This window comes from Ovis aries, chromosome 21, assembly GCF_016772045.2.
Source record: "Ovis aries strain OAR_USU_Benz2616 breed Rambouillet chromosome 21, ARS-UI_Ramb_v3.0, whole genome shotgun sequence".
In the NCBI taxonomy this organism is placed as follows: domain Eukaryota; kingdom Metazoa; phylum Chordata; class Mammalia; order Artiodactyla; family Bovidae; genus Ovis; species Ovis aries.
In genome coordinates, this window is record NC_056074.1 from 18,444,127 (window position 1) to 18,462,363 (window position 18,237).

The 18,237-nt window shown below is 37.0% G+C and overlaps 1 long non-coding RNA gene across 1 annotated transcript in view; it reads left to right on the plus strand.

The window, feature by feature from the left end:
- Positions 1 to 288: 288 nt before the first annotated feature.
- The window catches only part of LOC132658358 (uncharacterized), a 58,655-nt gene continuing 40,706 nt past the window's right edge, over positions 289 to 18,237 (plus strand). The window contains exon 1 of the long non-coding RNA XR_009597892.1: positions 289 to 387. This is a non-coding gene — a long non-coding RNA (uncharacterized LOC132658358). The remainder of the gene's footprint in view (positions 388 to 18,237) is intronic.

Below are 18,237 nucleotides of genomic sequence, written 5' to 3' on the forward strand. Positions count from 1 at the left end.
CTATTTCAATGTTCCCTAATACACCTCATATCTTGATGAGATACTTTTTGTCAGTTACCTAAAAGGAAAAATAAAGGTATAATATATTTGGGGACATGAAAAAAGAAGAAAGTAACATTAACTTAACCCATCTCTCCCTTTTCCTGTCCTTGGCTTTAAGGATAACTTGTTAGGAAGGCTTTGTTCTCAGATACTGCAAGTCAGAATGGATTCAGGGGTAACGACTCCTCAAGGACAATGACTCAAGGGCACTAATATCTTCAAAGACTCTATTCAGGGGCAGTCTGAGATATAGGCTTGGGTGGTGTCCTGGTAGAAGCAACTCTGGCTCTCTCATCTCTCCAACTCCTGGTAGCTCCTGGTCTCTTCCTCTTTCTCTTATTACAGGTATGTAGTTTTGAGTGGCTTAGGGGAGAAAAGTAGTACTTTATTAGATTGTCTTTTTTCATTCTGCAACTTGGTCATAAAATTTCAGCTTGAATTATTTTTAATAAACTGTTTTCTTTTAGTTATAGAAGCAAGTTTAATAATTCAAAATATATTTAGAACTTGTTGACTATTAACAGATATATTGGATTCTTGAAAGATGTTAAAATACTTGGTATCTTATTTTAAAATCTTTGCTAAATAAATATACTTCTGCTGTTATAAAATAAAATAAAATAAAATAAAATACTCAGTATCTGAACTCTAAATGTACATGCTGTAAGTTTTACTCTCCATGCTTAAGGAGGGACAATTAAAATAATATTATTTTAATATTTCATTAGGATTCAAGAGATAATTTTGAATGTGGGCACAGTAGTAGCTTTGCCTACTAGTTGAGTGGCTTTGTATTCTCAATTATGAGCTGAAAAATTATTGAATAATATCATCTCACTTTCTCTTTAGTATCCAAATAAGTCTGTATTTCAGCATCTTTCATTCATACTGAATTAAACTACAATATTCTTCTTTATTACAGAATATTAGCTTTCAGAGTTTGAAGAAACTTTGAAGTTCATATAGTTCAAATATCTAACCAGTGTTTGATTTCTCCCTGTATGCTTTATTTTTTTCTCTAAGTTGCTGTTCAACTTGTTTGTTCCTCTGCAAACATATTGCTCTCATTCTTATAATGCAAAGCATTAACGTAATGAATACTATAATTGTTAAAACAGACTTTAAAAAATAGTTTCCTAGTGACTCCCACCAAATGATCTTCTTTCTACCCTCTAGACAATACAAGTCGACTCTCAGTTTTCTTCCACAGAGCAGTTTCCAGTATCTGAAGGCAATGTTAGTTGCTTCGTGTTCTCTTGGATTGAGTTTGTCAAATTTAAATGTTCTTGAACTCAAGTTACTTTTCTTAAATAGCATTGCCAGAATTAGCTACATGATTTGACTGAGAGATTCTAAAAGTTTGGATACAAGGGCTCTATTCCTAGTTCTGATATCATCTTATAGATTTTCCCAATTGTCTAGATAAGGGTGAGTATCAAAAAATGAAAAATTTCCAATTCCTCATGGAGATTTATTTTATAGTTTAAAGAGTAAGCTAAAATCCCAAGAAGGTAATAGTATATGTTTCCCCAGATTTGGCTTAAGAGAGTTCCATATGTTGTGCCATTTTATGCTGCACTAAAGAGATGCCACTCCCTCTGGTGCAAAAAGCCATTTGTCATGCCCTTTAAATATCCCTCTCCCCAGGGCTAGAAATTCCCTAACTGGCACCTGTTATGGATTAAATTGTGACCCCTAAATTCTATCCTTGGAAGTATTTGTAGCTAGACAGTGGGTGCTATTCAAGGATGTTTTTGAACATTGCAAGAGATAAGCATTAACAGTATTTTGAAGCACATGATTATGTACGTAGACCATGAAGGATCTTCTTCATGTAAGTCACTTTAGCAGATCATATAAGCTGATGATGAATAAAAATTTTGGAGATAGACTGACAAGGGTTTTACTATTTAACTGTGTTATGTTGGAATAATTAATTTAATCTTTCATATCATAGAATCCTCATCAATATAATAATGCAACTGTAGCATTCATCCTTTAGAGGTTCTGTGTGTATTAAAATAAAGATAATGAACATGATACAATTATAGAATGACTTTCATAGTGCCTGCCATGTAGCTTTTTCAGTTCAATTCAGTTCAGCCTCTCAGTCATGTCCAACTCTTTGTGGCCCCATGGACTATAGCATGCCAGCCTTGCCTGTTCATCACCAACTCCCAGAGCTTACTCAAACTGTCTCCGTCAATGATGCCATCCAACCATTTCATCCTCTGTCATCCCCTTCTCCTCCTGCCTTCAATCTTGCCCAGCATCAGAGTCTTTTCCAGTGAGTGAGTTATTTGCATCAGGTGGCCAAAGTACTGGTGTTTTCAGCTTCAACATCAGTCATGCCAATGAATTTTCAGGGCTGATTTCCTTTAGGATTGACTAGTTTGATCTCCTTGCAGTCCAAGGGACTCTCTGCTCAGCATTCTTTATGGTCCAACTCCCACATCCATACGTGACTACTGAAAAAACCATAGCTTTGACTAGATGGACCTTTGTTGGCAAAGTGATGTAGCTTTTTGGCTGTCCTCAAAGAATATATCAGCTTTATGAGATTTATATTGAGCAGTAAGTTTACATGGCCAAAATAGTTCTCAAAAGTGGCTTTCTATTACCATTTGACTTTGAATGTAATTGTGGCATACATTATATTTGGTCATCACATTTTTTTTTCTTTTCCTTTCCTTTGATCTCATAAAATCCAGTATATACACTTTGGATGTTGAAAAGTAGATTGGAAAGTAAGGTGAGTTTTGTGTTTGTTTATTTTAATACCAAAGACTCATATGTTTTCCAAATATATATAAAACTGAAAAAAACATGAGATTATTTTTTCTGAAGTTTTAATAATATTTAATATATGCAGGTCAGGAAGCAACAGTTAGAATTAGACATGGAACAACAGACTGGTTCCAAATAGGAAAAGGACTATGTCAAGGCTGTATATTGTCATCCTGCTTATTTAACTTATATGCAGAGTACATCATGGAAATGCATGGCTGGAAGAAGCATAAGCTGGAATCAAAATTGCCAGGAGAAATATCAATAACCTCAGATATGCAGATGACACCACCCTTATGGCAGAAAGTGAAGAGGAACTAAAAAGCCTCTTGATGAAAATGAAAGACGAGAGTTAAAAAGTTGGCTTAAAGCTCAACATTCAGAAAACTAAGATCATGGCATCTGGTCCCATCACTTCATGGGAAATAGATGGGGAAACATTGGAAACAGCGTCAGACTTTATTTTGGGGGGCTCCAAAATCACTGTAGATGGTGATTGCAGCCATGAAATTAAAAGACGCTAATGGTTTGTCAATTTTATTTATCCTTTCAAAGAACCAGCTTTTGGCTTTGTTGATTTTTGCTATGGTCTCTTTTGTTACTTTTGCATTTATTTCTGCCCTAATTTTTAAGATTTCTTTCCTTCTACTAACTCTGGGGTTCTCCAACTCTTCCTTTTCTAGTTGCTTTAGTTGTAGAGTTAGGTTATTTATTTGACTTTTTCTTGTTTCTTGAGGTATGCCTGTATTGCTATGAACTTTCCTCTTAGCACTGCTTTTATAGTGTCCCACAGGTTTTGGGTTGTTGTGTTTTCATTTTCATTAGTTTCTATGCATATTTTGATTTCTTTTTGATTTCTTCTGTGATTTGTTGGTTATTCAGAAGTGTGTTGTTCAACCTCCATATGTTGGAATTTTTAATAGTTTTTCTCCTGTAATTGAGATCTAATCTTAATGCATTATGGTCAGAAAAGATGCTTGGAATGATTTCAATTTTTTTTGAATTTATCAAGTTTAGATTTATGGCCCAGGATGTGATCTATCCTGGAGAAGGTTCCATGAGCACTTGAAAAAAAAGGTGAAATTCGTTGTTTTGGGGTGAAATGTCCTATAGATATCAATTAGGTCTAACTGATCTAATGTATCATTTAAAGTTCACTCATTATTAGAGAAATGCAAATCAAAACTACAATGAGGTACCACTTCACACCAGTCAGAATGGCTGCGATCCAAAAATCTGCAAGCAATAAATGCTGGAGAGGGTGTGGAGAAAAGGAACCCTCCTACACTGTTGGTGGGAATGCAAACTAGTACAGCCACTATGGAGAACAGTGTGGAGATTCCTTAAAAAATTGCAAATAGAACTACCTTATGACCCAGCAATCCCACTGCTGGGCATACACACCGAGGAGACCAGAATTGAAAGAGACACATGTACCCCAATGTTCATCGCAGCACTGTTTATAATAGCCAGGACATGGAAACAACCTAGATGTCCATCAGCAGATGAATGGATAAGAAAGCCGAGGTACATATACACAATGGAGTATTACTCAGCTGTTAAAAAGAATTCATTTGAATCAGTTCTGATGAGATGGATGAAACTGGAGCCAATTATACAGAGTGAAGTAAGCCAGAAAGAAAAACACCAATACAGAATACTAACACATATATATGGAATTTAGGAAGATGGCAATGACGACCCTGTATGCAAGACAGGAAAAAAGACACAGATGTGTATAACGGACTTTTGGACTCAGAGGGAGAGGGAGAGGGTGGGATGATTTGGGAGAATGGGAATTCTAACATGTAAACTATCACGTAAGAATTGAATCGCCAGTCCATGTCTGACATAGGGTGCAGCATGCTTGGGGCTGGTGCCTGGGGATGACCCAGAGAGTTGTTGTGGGGAGGGAGGTGGGAGGGGGGTCATGTTTGGGAATGCATGTAAGAATTAAAGGTTTTAAAATTAAAAAAATAAATAAATAAAAAATAAAAAAAGAAAAAAAATAAAAGACGCTTACTCCTTGGAAGGAAATTTATGACCAACCTAGATAGTATATTGAAAAGCAGAGATATTACTTTGCCAAAAAAAGGTCTGACTAGTCCAGACTATGGTTTTTCCAGTGGGCATGTATGGATGTGAGAGTTGGACTGTGAAGAAAGCTGAGTGCCGAGGAATTGATGCTTTTGAACTGTGGTGTTGGAGAAGACTCTTGAGAGTTCCTTGGACTGAAAGGAATTCCAACCAGTCCATTCTGAAGGAGAGCAGTCCTGGGTGTTCATTAGAAGGACTGATGCTAAAGCTGAAACTCCAACACTTTGGCCACCTGATGCGAATAGTTGACTCATTGGAAAACACTGATGCTGGGAGGGATTGGAGGCAAGAGGAGAAGGGGACGACAGAGGATGAGATGGCTGGATGGCATCACCGACTCAATGGACATGAGTTTGAGTGAACTCCGGGAGTTGGTGATGGACAGGGAGGCCGGTGTGCTGCGATTCCTGGGGTTGCAAAGAGTCAGACACGACTGAGTGACTGAACTGAACTGAGCTGAAAATGTTTCTTATAAAAACTGGCCCATGTTATACTTTATAATAAATTATTATAGGTAATATTTTCAAAGTAATTTTTTGCAATAGATTGTAAACATTCATTTACCGAGGCAGAGAAAATAAATATATGGATAGTTTTTACTAAAAGGTACTTTTAAAAATGTTCTTATTGTTTTCTAGATTAGATGATGGATTTAATTGTGGGATAAGAGGTTCTGAGATTGCTTAGTGTGTCCATTTCTCAGTGACTAATTCCATTCAGAAATGTTTCAAGAAAAAGAACATATTAAAATTCATCCTCTTGGGAATATTTGCATAACCTCCACCTGAGTGAAAAATTTCAAACCTGGTATGGAATTTCATACCATTCAGGTATGATGTAAATAAAATCCCTTATGATTATACACTAGAAGTGACAAATAGATTCAAGGGATTAAATCTGATAGAAGACATGAAGAACTATGGATGGAGGTTGGTGACATTGTAAAGGAGGCAGTGATCAAGACCATCCCCAAGAAAAAGAAATGCAAAAAGGCCACATGGTTGTCTTAGGAGACATTACAAATAGGTGAGAAAAGAAGAGAAGCTAAAGCCAAAGGAAACAAGGAAAGATATACCCATCTGAATACAGAGTTCCAAAGAATAGCAAGGAGATACAAGAAAACACTCCTCAGTGATCAGTGCAACGAAATAGAGGCAAATAATATAATGGGAAAGACTAGAGATCTCTTCAAGAAAATTAGAGATACCAAGGGAACATTTCATGCAAAGATTGGCACAATAAAGGACAGAAACGGTATGGACCTAACAGAAGCAGAAAATATAAAGAAAAGGTGGCAAAAATACACAGAATGACCCAGATAACCGTGATGGTGTGATCACTCACCTAGAGCCAGACATCCTGGAATGTGAAGTCAAGTGGGCCTTAGGAATCATCACTAGGAACAAAATTAGTGGAGGGATGGAATTCCAGCTGAGCTATTTTAAGTCCTAAAAGATGCTGCTGTTAAACTGCTGCACTCAATATGCCAGCAAAATTGGAAAACTCAGCAGTGGCCACAGGACTGGGAAAGGTCAGTTTTCATTCCAATCCCAAAAAAAGGCAAAGCCAGAGAATTTTTAAATTACCACTAAATTCCACTCATATCACATGCTAGCATACTTCCCTGGTGGCTTAGACGGTAAAGCATCTGCCCACAATGCAGGAGACCCAGGTTTGATCCCTGGGTTGTGAAGATCCTCTGGAGAAGGAAATGGCAACCCATTCCAGTACTCTTGCCTGGAAAATGCCATGGACGGCGGAGCGTGGTAGGCTACAGTCTATGGGGTCACAGAGAGTAGGACCCGACTGAGCGACTTCACTTTCACTTTCTTTCACATGATAGCAAAGCAATGCTCAAAATTCTCCAAGCCAGGCTTCAACAGTGCATGAATCAAGAACTTCAGATGTCAAAACTGAATTTACAAAAAGCAGGGGAACCAGAGATCAAGTTGTCAACATCCACCGGATCATCATAAAGCAGGAGAGTTCCAGAAAAAACATTATTTCAGCTTTATTGACTGTGATAAAGCCTTTGACTGTGTGGATCACAAAAAAAGAGTGGAAAATTCTCAAAGAGATGGGAATAGTAGACCACCTTACCTGCCTCCTGAGACATCTTTATGCAGGTCAAGAAGCAACAGTTAGAACTGAACATGGAACAACAGACTGGTTCCAAATAGGCAAAGGAGTACGTCAAGTCTGTATATTGTCACCCTGCTTATTTAACTTATATGCAGAGTATTTCATGTGAAGTGCTGGGCCAGATGAAGCACAAGCTGGAATCAAAATTTCCAGGAGAAATATCAATAACCTCGGATATACAGATAATACCACCCTATGGCAGAAAGCAAAGAGGAACTGAAAAGCCTCTTGATGAAAGTGAAAGAGGAGAGTGGCTTATAACTCAACCTTCAAAAAACTAAGATCATGGCATCTGGTCCCATCACTTCATGGCAAATGGATGGGGAAACAATGGAAACAGTGACAAACTTTACTTTCTTGGGCTCTAAAATCACTGCAGATGGTGATTGCAGCCATGAAATTAAAAGACACTTGCTGCTTGGAAGTAAAGCTATGACCAACCTAGACAGCATATTAAAAAGCAGAGACATTACGTTGCCAACAAAGGACCACCTAATCAAAGCTATGTTTTTTTTTTTTTCAATAGTCTTGTATGTATGTGAGAGTTGGACCATATAGAAAGCTGAGCACCAAAGAATTGATGCTTTTGCCCCTTGGTATTGGAGAAGACTCTTGAGAGTCCCTGGGACTGCAAGCTCATCCAACCACTCCATCCTAAAAAAAATCAGTCTGAAATATTCATTGGAAGGACTGATTCTGAAGCTGAAACTCCAATACTTTACCATCTGATACAAAGAACTGACTCATTTGAAAAGACCCTGATGTTGGGAAAGACTGAAGGCAGGAGAAGGGGATGACAGAGGATGAGATGGTTGGATGGCATCACGAACTTGATGGATATGAGTTTAAGCAAGCTCCAGAAATTGATATTGGACAGGGAGGCCTGTTGTGTCCATGCGGTCCCCAAGTGTCAGACATGAATGAACAACTGATCTGAATTGAATTGAATTTTCAAAAATAGATTATTTGTGAAACTTAAAAATAAATAAATCAATAAAAATACACACATTTGCTATAACACTATGTAACAGTGTTATCTGCTTTTATGAGCATAAAAGGGAAATATTAAGAAAAGTTAAATATAATGTCATTGTTTAATCACTGTTGCTAGTAGGACATGCTATTAAGCTTTTGAATAAATTTCAATGAGCCATAGATATTTTCAGTGATAGGTCTTACTTACCAACATCATTAAGACTATTTACATCTTCAGTTAGATTTGGAAAACAAAAAATATTCTGGATATTTGAGTTCTACAAAAGAAAGTGTGGTTTTATTAAATGATGTTGAAAATTAGCTCATTTCAGTGAAAATAAAATGGATGTCCTATGCAATTTAAGATATAAGAAGAAAAGCAAAATAAAAATTGCTTTTTATGTACTCAAATGCCTTATTTATTGAATTAAGCAAATAAAAATGTAAGTGGAAAGCATTTTAAAAATATATAATCTATTGTTATCAGGAGTTTTAAGATTCAAGATTGCCATCCTTTGAATTATTGTTTTTTAACACTGTTACTCCACTCATAACAATCATAGTCCCTAAGAATGTATCTGTGAATAATAGTGTCTTAGCGTTGTTTGTTTGTTTTCTTCAAAACTTGAAAGGACACCGACCTAGTAGTTCAGTGTGCACCAGGAAGCATCCTGTGAGTAGTTTCAGGATGTAGGAAACAAAAGTCTTGAGAACAGTGAGGTCCACAGAGCTCTCATAAACTCTGAATACTTACAAAACTGTAATCACTTATTGAGCTCTAATGCTCTGGTAAGTCTTTGAAGACTCCGGAAAACACACACACACACACACACACACACACACACACACACAATTTGAAATGTTTTCATTTCTCAGTCTTAGAACCTCTTTTCATAGACTCCCAGATAGCTGTAATTCCAGAAATCTTTTATTTAAAATAAAATACCATGGTTATTTAAAACTACAAAAGTGTGATGCTGAGCTAAATTTGAAAATTTTTTCTAGTATATAAATACTATGATTTTCATTAAAGAGATGTTAGTTTTGTCACTAAAATGATCAAACCATTTTCAATTTTGTGAGATATCAATTCAAATAAAGGAAGTTTTATCTCATGCAAATAAATGATTTACCTTTTAAAACAGAAAGCAGATAGGTGATATTGTTTAATAGTCACCTCCACTTTTAATTTTTTTACATACTCCGATAGAAAGGTGAGAATAAGATTTTTCAGTATTACAAAGTTTATGTTTCTTTTCAACTTTTAAAAGAAGGCAGTTTTGCCACTCCACTTGCAATGCCACTTACTTTGCAATGTTTATTATTAGCATTTTATTTATGATTTATATTTAAATGTTGATGTGACTTTTATTAAATTAAAATAACTATACAAGACAAAATTGCTGAAATTTTTAACTGAATTGTTTTCTTATTTGCTGATTAAGTTTAGTGAATGCAAGAGAAAGTTACACAAATGTGAAAATATATATAGATTCTATAGAAATTTAGTTTATAGAAAATAAACTAATTATAGAAAAGCTTAACTATATGGAGACAAACAAATTAACATTATATACTTCAGCTTCTACTGAGATACTAAGGTACTTATTAGAATAGGGGCTTCTCTGGTGGCTCAGACAGTAAAGAATCTGCCTCCAGTTCAGGAGACCCGAGTTTGAATCTTGTGTCGAGAAGCTCCCCTGCAGAGGAAAATGGCTACTCACTGCAGTATTCTTGCCTGGAGAATCTCATGGTCAGAGGAGCCTGGCAATCTACAGCCCATGGTGTCACAAGAGGGTTGGACATGCCTGAGCAATTAACACTATCCCTAGTACTAAGTGCAGTAGTTAGAATGCTGTTAAATATGATTTTAAACTAAGAGTTCAGATGTGACAAATATGAGAAATGAATGAATAGAACAATATCCAACTAAATAGAAAAGTCCAAGCTTAATTACCACCATATTATTATATTACAGATGAGTAGAACATTCACCCTGCAAATAAATCTTAGTACAGTAAAACATCTGTAACATTGTCTTGATAACCTGCTTTTTTAAAACTATTTGTCCTGATGTTATTTCAGTACACATACATATACTGAGAGAAGTTGAGGTTATTCGTCAGCAGAATTCTGATCATTAACATTATGAAATAAAGAAAAAGCCGTTGCACTCTTTTGCAGAATGGTAAAGTTCATTATCAGTAATATGCAAAAATCTTAGAACTCTCAAATTTTTTTTTTTGAGGTGAGTAGCTCTTTGTAAAAACATAGAGTTGAGAGTGAGTACTGAAATAATTCTGCCTATATAATATCTGTAGCAGACAGGTTTACTGAGGCTCCTCTACTAATTTGTTCAGCAAATCAGTGGTATTGTAGGGATAAACTCTGAGTTCTTTTCCATTTAGCTTTCTACTATGCTACTTTTTGAAAACATTTATTATATTTTGATATACGTTTATTATGTTTCAATATGCATTTTATGTTTGATATTTTATTTTAATAAAAATTTATAGCATTATTTTTTGGACTTGGGGGATTGGTTCTAATTAGAAAAAATTCAGTTAAATATTACAAAATTCACATAATTCACATTACATAATTCACACAAATTCACAAAATGCCAAATATTGTCCTCATATTATCCATTTCTGAAACTTGAAAGCTCTGTTGAATGCATTAAACATTATTTCAGTATTATCACAAAAATAGATATAAAACTGATCATTTTAAAAATATTTATTGCGATACATGATGAACATTCAAAATCATACACCTGTGATTTATATAATTTTTTTGTTTTAATTAAATACAGGAATATTTTAAATTAATATATTTTAAATTAATTAAAGGATTGAGTCTTTATAGTCAGGATATACGTAGTGATGTTATCAGCAGTGAAAGATGGTAAGAGAAATAGTTTGAGAATTAGGACAATTGGTGTTTATTCAGTTGACTCCTGGTGAGAAAATTGCATTAGTATTTTAGACATGTAAAGGGTAGGTAGCTACTGATCGGTACCTGATTCAGAGGATATGGAGAATATTGATTTGTAAGGAAAGTCAGTTATGAAGGATTCTATTCAATGTAACAACAGAGGTAGTAAATTTCATTTGGATTTTCACTTAATGATAGACCTGAATAGACTCTTGGTTTATCTGTTAGTTTATCCACATAAAATCTAAATTGGGTCAGATCATGTATTTGGATTCGAGTTTTGAATTTTAAATAATGTTGAGTTTAAATAACTAGATTTTTTACTGATTATGAAACATCACACTGTTTCAGAATCCTGTTATGTTCAAATACACTAAGTGCTTATTTTATACTCAGCCTATAAGACCTCCATATGTGAAAAATTTTAGGAATGGGTAATGGCATCCATTTCCGAAGCAGGTATTTTTAAAGTACTGGCTTGGTATGATCAAGAAATGCTTCATGGTGAATGTAGGAAATGGATGGATGACTGAAGAACATTGAGGCTTAAATTAGAAAGCAAAGTAATCTAGCAATAAAGAATGTTCTCTCTCTCTTTCTTTCTTTGTTTTAATTATGAGACCAAGGGAAAATGATTTCGTATATTTGTTTTTCAAAATCTTTAGTCACAAGCTGGGAATAAAAATAATATCTACACATTATGAATGTTGAGATAATTAAATGATATGAGCACATTGAAGTTTGCATAGGACCTGGAATTAATAACTGCTTTAAGTGAATACATGTTTGGAAAAAAGGGAAGAATGGCATTTAAATGAAAAAAATGAATTCAATCACATTTCTCAGTACTAACAATTCCACAGTTTATTACCATTTTCCAAGGGTCTTATCTCCTCAAGATCATAAGCATCTCTTTTAATCAGTAATAAGTTACATTTAATAGTATTAAATATTCAGAGATTTACTTAAATAAAGTAGCAACAATCACATACAGTTTTGGTTGGCATGAACAGTGCCATAGAATATTCTAAAATCTTTGTGTAAATGCATTTTATAGAAATTTATTAAAAAATATAAGTACTTTTAATAGGGGCAGGAACTAATAATTTTTTTGGCTAAGCTATGGTATATTTTGGGCTTCCCTCATGGCTCAACTGGTAAAGAATCTGCCTGCAGTGCAGGAGACCTGAGTTCAATCCCTGGGTTGGGAAGATCCCATGGAGAAGGGAAAGGCTACCCACTCCAGTATTCTGGCCTGGAGTATTACACAGACTGTATAGTCCATGGGGTCTCAAAAGTTGGACAGCACTGAGCAACTTTCACTTTTTACTTAGTATATTTTTTAGAAAAATTCTACATTGGATAATTTAATGGTGTTTGAAAAGAAACAATTGTGTTTGCTGCTTTTTATTATAATTGTTAAATTCTCTGTGGTAAAAAGCAGCTGGAGATTACATGATTGGTATTTCTGATCATAAAAGTAAAACTAAAAAGAAAATGAAATATTCCTGTCACCAACAAAATTACTTATAAACTTTGGTCATTTCCCAGTTGCTTCAACTTTATAAGAAGCATGTCTATCTTCATTTCCTTTGATAGTACTATAAAAATAAAAGAAACAACCCTCATTAATACCACATTTTCTAATCTTTTATATCCTATATTATTATTACTCCACAATCTGAAGAAAAAAGAAAAGAAAGCTTCAAAAGCTTTGCTATGGTTAAAGACTAAACTCAAAATCACAGGACATTAACTTTGATCTTGAATCCATATGTTCTGACCATTTCAACCACAAGCCCTACATATTGCCTTCTATTTTAGCTGCATGAAATCATCAGAACACTACTTTTCCTCTAACTAGTTGTATTCCCATAATTAAATTACAGAAAGACACGTGTTAGCATATTCAAAAATTCTGAAAATTTGGAAGAAACAGGACAAAGTCCACAAGGAAGGTGATTACCTCCTGGGTGACGCTTCAGTTCAGTTCAGTTCAGTTCAGTCACTCAGTCATGTCCAACTCTTTGCGACCCCATGAATCGCAGCATGCCAGGCCTTCCTGTTCATCACCAACTCCCAGAGTTCACTCAGACTCACGTCCGTAGAGTCAGTGATGCCATCCAGCCATCTCATCCTCTGTCGTCCCCTTCTCTTCCTGCCCCTAATCACTCCCAGCATCCAAGTCTTTTCCAAAGAGTCAACTCTTCACATGAGGTAGCCAAAGTACTGGAGTTTCAGCTTTAGCATCATTCCTTCCAAAGAAATCCCAGAGTTGATCACCTTCAGAATGGACTGGTTGGATCTCCTTGCAGTCCAAGGGACTCTCAAGAGTCTTATCTAGCACCACAGTTCAAAAGCATCAATTCTTTGGCGCTCAGCTTTCTTCACAGTCCAACTCTCACACTCATACATGACCACTGGAAAAACCATAGCCTTGACTAGATGGGCCTTTGTTGGCAAAATAATGTTTCTGCTTTTCAATATGCTATCTAGGTTGGTCATAACTGTTCTTCTAAGGAGTAAGCATTTTTAATTTCATGGCTGCAGTCACCATCTGCAGTGATTTTGGAGCCCAAAAACAAAGTCTGACACTGTTTCCACTGTTTCCCCATCTATTTCCCATGAAGTGATGGGACCAGATGCCATGATCTTCGTTTTCTGAATGTTGAGCTTGAAGCCAACTTTTTCGCTCTCCTCTTTCACTTTCATCAAGAGGCTCTTTAGTGCCTCTTCACTTTCTGCCATAAGGGTGGTGTCATCTGCATATCTGAGGTTATTGATATTTCTCCCAGCAATCTTGATTCCAGCTTGTGCTTCTTCCAGCCCAGCATTTCTCATGATGTGCTCTGCATATAAATTAAATAAGCAGGGTGACAATATACAGCCTTGATGTACTCCTTTTCCTATTTGGAACCAGTCTGTTGTTCCATGTCCAGTTCTAACTGTTACTTCCTGACCTGCATACAGGTTTCTCAAGAGGCAGGTCAGGTGGTCTGGTATTCTCATCTCTTGAAGAATCTTCCACAGTTTATTGTGATCCACACAGTCAAAGGCTTTGGCATGGTCAATAAAGCAGAAATAGATATTTTTCTGGAACTCTCTTGCTTTTTCGATGATCCAGTGGATGTTGGCAATTTGATCTCTGGTTCCTCTGCCTTTTCTAAAACCAGCTTGAACATCTGGAATTTCACAGTTCACATATTGCTGAAGCCTGGCTTGGAGAATTTTGAGCATTATTGCCCCACAATTTGCAACTACATGACTTTTCATTGCAATATAGGCTTTTCTTATATCCAGGGGGTGTTTAGGGTGGGATCAGATAGCAGAGGGCTTTGAACATAAAGCAAAATTCTTTACGCACTTGCCTGTTTGTAATGGGGAGATAAGAAATATTCTAATGAAGATTTGGTGGCAAGACAGTGGAGTAGAAGGGCATAAGCTCACCCTTTCTTACAAAAATTTCAAAGTCACAACTAAATGCTGACTGACAAAATAAACCATAGGAACCTACTGAAAAAGGATACCCTAAGACCAAAAACAAAGAAGATGCCTTGCAAGGTGGGAGGAAGGACACAATCAGAATAAAATCTAATCCCATAACTACTGGGTGAGTGGTCCACAAACTGGAAAATAATTATACCACAGAAGTTTTCTCACAGGAGTGAAAGTCCTGAATCCCATGTCGAGCTTCCCAGTCTGGGGTTCTGACTACAAGAGAAGAAGCCCCCAGGTAATCTGGCTTTGAAATATAGGGGACTTGGTGGCAATGATCCCACTGGAGTGGAGGAAACAAAAATTTCATTCTTGAAGAGCTCCTATAAGGTCCTGTGCACATGAGGACCCAGGGGGAAAAAAGCAGTCTCTTATGACCTCATAAGAGACAGTGCAAGACCTACCTGTTAGTGTTGGAGGGACTCGCGCAGGGGCAGGGCTGGATCTGTCTCACGACTGGGACAGAGACATGGGCAGCAGCAGCTCTGGCAAGTACTCATTTGTGTGAGCCCTCTTGGAAGCCAGCATTCCCTCCCCACACCCCAAAGACCCAGCCCTGCCCAACCACTTGTAGGCTCCAGTGCTAGGATGCCTCAGGCCAAACAACCACCAGGGTGGAAGTACAGCCCTGGCCATCAGCAGGCAGGCTGGTCCCCAAACACACCAGACACATGGCTTGCCTCGAGGTCTTGCATTTGCTCTTCCCTCTGCCTGAAATATTCCTCCTGCAGATGGTAGCCTGGCCCACTCTCGTGTCTTTTCAAGTCTTAAAAATGTCACCTCAGGGAGGGCTCCCCATCCTATCTGTAACTGTTCCCCCTCCCACCTTCCGTTATTGCCAAACCTTTTCCTCATTTTATGTTTCTCATTAGCACTTAGCAATCTTAAAATAAAATCTTGAGATAATTTATAAACCACACAGTTCATCCATTTTAAGTGTACAATTTTAATATATTCACAGAGTTGTGCAACTTTATCAGAATCTAATTCTAGATTCTTTCACCATGTGTGAAAGAAACCCCTTGGCAAGTAGTAATCACTCCCCATTTGCCCCCACTGTTCTAGCCCTAATAAGAAAACATGGGCAGACAACCTAAATAGATATTTCTTCAAAGAAGACATACAGATGGCCAACAGGCACATGAAAAGATGCTAAGCATTGCTAATTATTAAAGAAAGGCAAATCAAACCTACAGTCAAATATCACCTAATACCAGTCAAAATGGCCATTGTCAAATAACCTACAAACAGATTCTAGAGAGAGTGTGGAAAAAGGGAATGCTCCTTCACTGTTGATGGGAATGTAAATTGGTATAGCCACTATGGAGAAGAGTGTGAAGCCTCCTTAACTAACTAAAAATAGAGCTACCATATGATCTTGCAATCCCATTCCTGAGTAAATATCTGGAAAGCAAGCAAACAAACAAAAACATGATTCTAGATGATGCATGCACCCCGTGTTCATTGCAGCACTGTTTACAATGTTTATGGAAGCAACCTAAATATCTATCAATAGATGAATAGATAAAGAAGATATGGTACATATATATAATGGAGGATTACTCAGCCATTAAAAAGGGTGAAATAATGCCATTTGTAGTAACACTGATAAACCCAGAGGTTATAATACTAAGTGAAGTAAGTCAGAGAGAAGTAAGTGAAAGTCGCTCAGTTGTGTCCGACTCTTTGCAACCCCATGGACTATGCAGTCCATGGAATTCTCCAGGCTAGAATACTGGAGTGGGTAGCCTTTCTCTTCTCCAGGGGATCTTCCCAACCCAGGAATCCAACACAGATCTCCTGCATTGCAGGTGGATTCTTTACCATCTGAGCTACCAGGGAAGCCTGGTACTAAGTGAATATATTACTTTAAAGCCTAATACTAAATAAATCAGAGAAAGAAAGAAAAATGCCATATGAATTTCAGAGAAGAGATGGCTTTTCTTCTAACAGAACAAAATACCACTTTGGATATGATTTATTCTTCAAAATATCTTGAAGGGTTGCTCCAATATATGGTTCATTGAAAGTTATTAATTATTGTAAATGAATGATTTAAAGAAAGGAGATTATTCCATTCAGAGACAAAAACATTAAAAAAATAAAACTTCAGAAGTAAAACTATAAGGCATATATGGGACATGCACTTTATTTTGTGTGTGTGTGTATGTACATGTATATAGAGATAATGTTGTAGTGAATGAGAACAAGCAGGAGGCGGAAGGAATAGAGCGCCCCTGTGCTATGTACTTAGTTGCTCAGTCATGTCCTCCTCTTTGCAACCCCATGGACTGTAGCCCTCCAGGCAAGAATACTGGAGTGGGTTGCTATGCCCTCCTCCAGGGGATCTTCCCAACCCAGGGATTGAACCCAGGTCTCTCACATTGCAGGTGGATTCTTTACCATCTGAGACACCACAACTACTGATACTCTGTCTAGAAAGGACTTCCCTGGTGGCTCAGACGGTAAAGCGTCTGCCTACAATGCGGGAGACCCAGGTTCAATGCCTGGGTCAGGAAGATCCCCTGGAGAAGGAAAATGGCAACCCACTCCAGTATTCTTGCCTGGAAAATCCCTATGGACGGAGGAGCCTGGTAGGCTACAGTCCATGGGGTCACAAAGAGTCAGACACGACTGAGGAACTTCACTCACTTTTAAGCAGAATGTATTTATGCTAACTTTGAGTGCTTGCTTTGTTGATAACATTTTGCATCACTGTTGTCTAGTCACACTTTTAAATATGGAGCTCAAATAGATAATCTTGAAAGGTTTCCCCATCCTCAAAGTTGTGTAATTCTCCATTCTGAATGTTCAGTGGTCATAGCAGGTACACAAAACATCCTTGAGATTCAACTGTACACTTGCACTCTTGTGAAAACACACACATACCCAAGGCAGCATTAAAATTATTTATATACTTCAGCAATAATGCATAACAAAAGAAACTTGAAATTTTGAGGCCCCTTTGAACTCAGATTTTACAATTGTGAGCTCTTAAGATTTCAGGAACAGTTTTGGTCCTCAGGCGACTGTACACGCATTGTTGCATTTGTCTCTTCTTACATCTGAAATTCAAAGGCCACAGAGCTTTGCTGAGAAAGTGCACAAGGGAAAGCTTTTATTTCTGGCATGTGACATGGCAGGACAGCAGGGGCTCTTGCAACATTAGGAAGCCTTAGTGGTCCCCACAAGGCTGTCACAGCTGTGGCCTCCACTGAGTTTTGAAATGCAGGGGCAAAGATTCCTGGCAGAGAACATTAACCTGGCTCTTTCTCCTTGGGAATGCTGTCAATTTAGTTAGTTCCTAAGGTGTGGTAGATGGCAGCCCCACTTTTGAAGGTCTTTAAGAGCTCAAGTTATTGTTAAGATGTTTTCTGAAATTACGGTTGACATGCCAATGCGCTAAGTACACTGATGGGAGCACTAAGAGTTTGAGAATCACTGTAGGGAAAGTTCACAGCGTTTCTCTCTTCTTCACTGTCTTTATAAATAATTTGAATAAAAGTACATGGCTTAGGCATAGTGAAAATGTGTTGGATAATATTTAAAAGGAGATAGCTGCTACTTATAGGCATGCCACTTAATAATCACACCAATTCTAAGACATTGCTATCATGGGCCTGGTCACTCTCCATCCAAGATGAGGTAAGTTAAGCTCAACGAGATTTTAAAAAGTGTTCAAGTTTACTCAGGTAAAAGTTTTTAAAAAACTGTATGTCTTAGGCAGAATACATTTATAGGTATTTAAACTAATATTTTTCC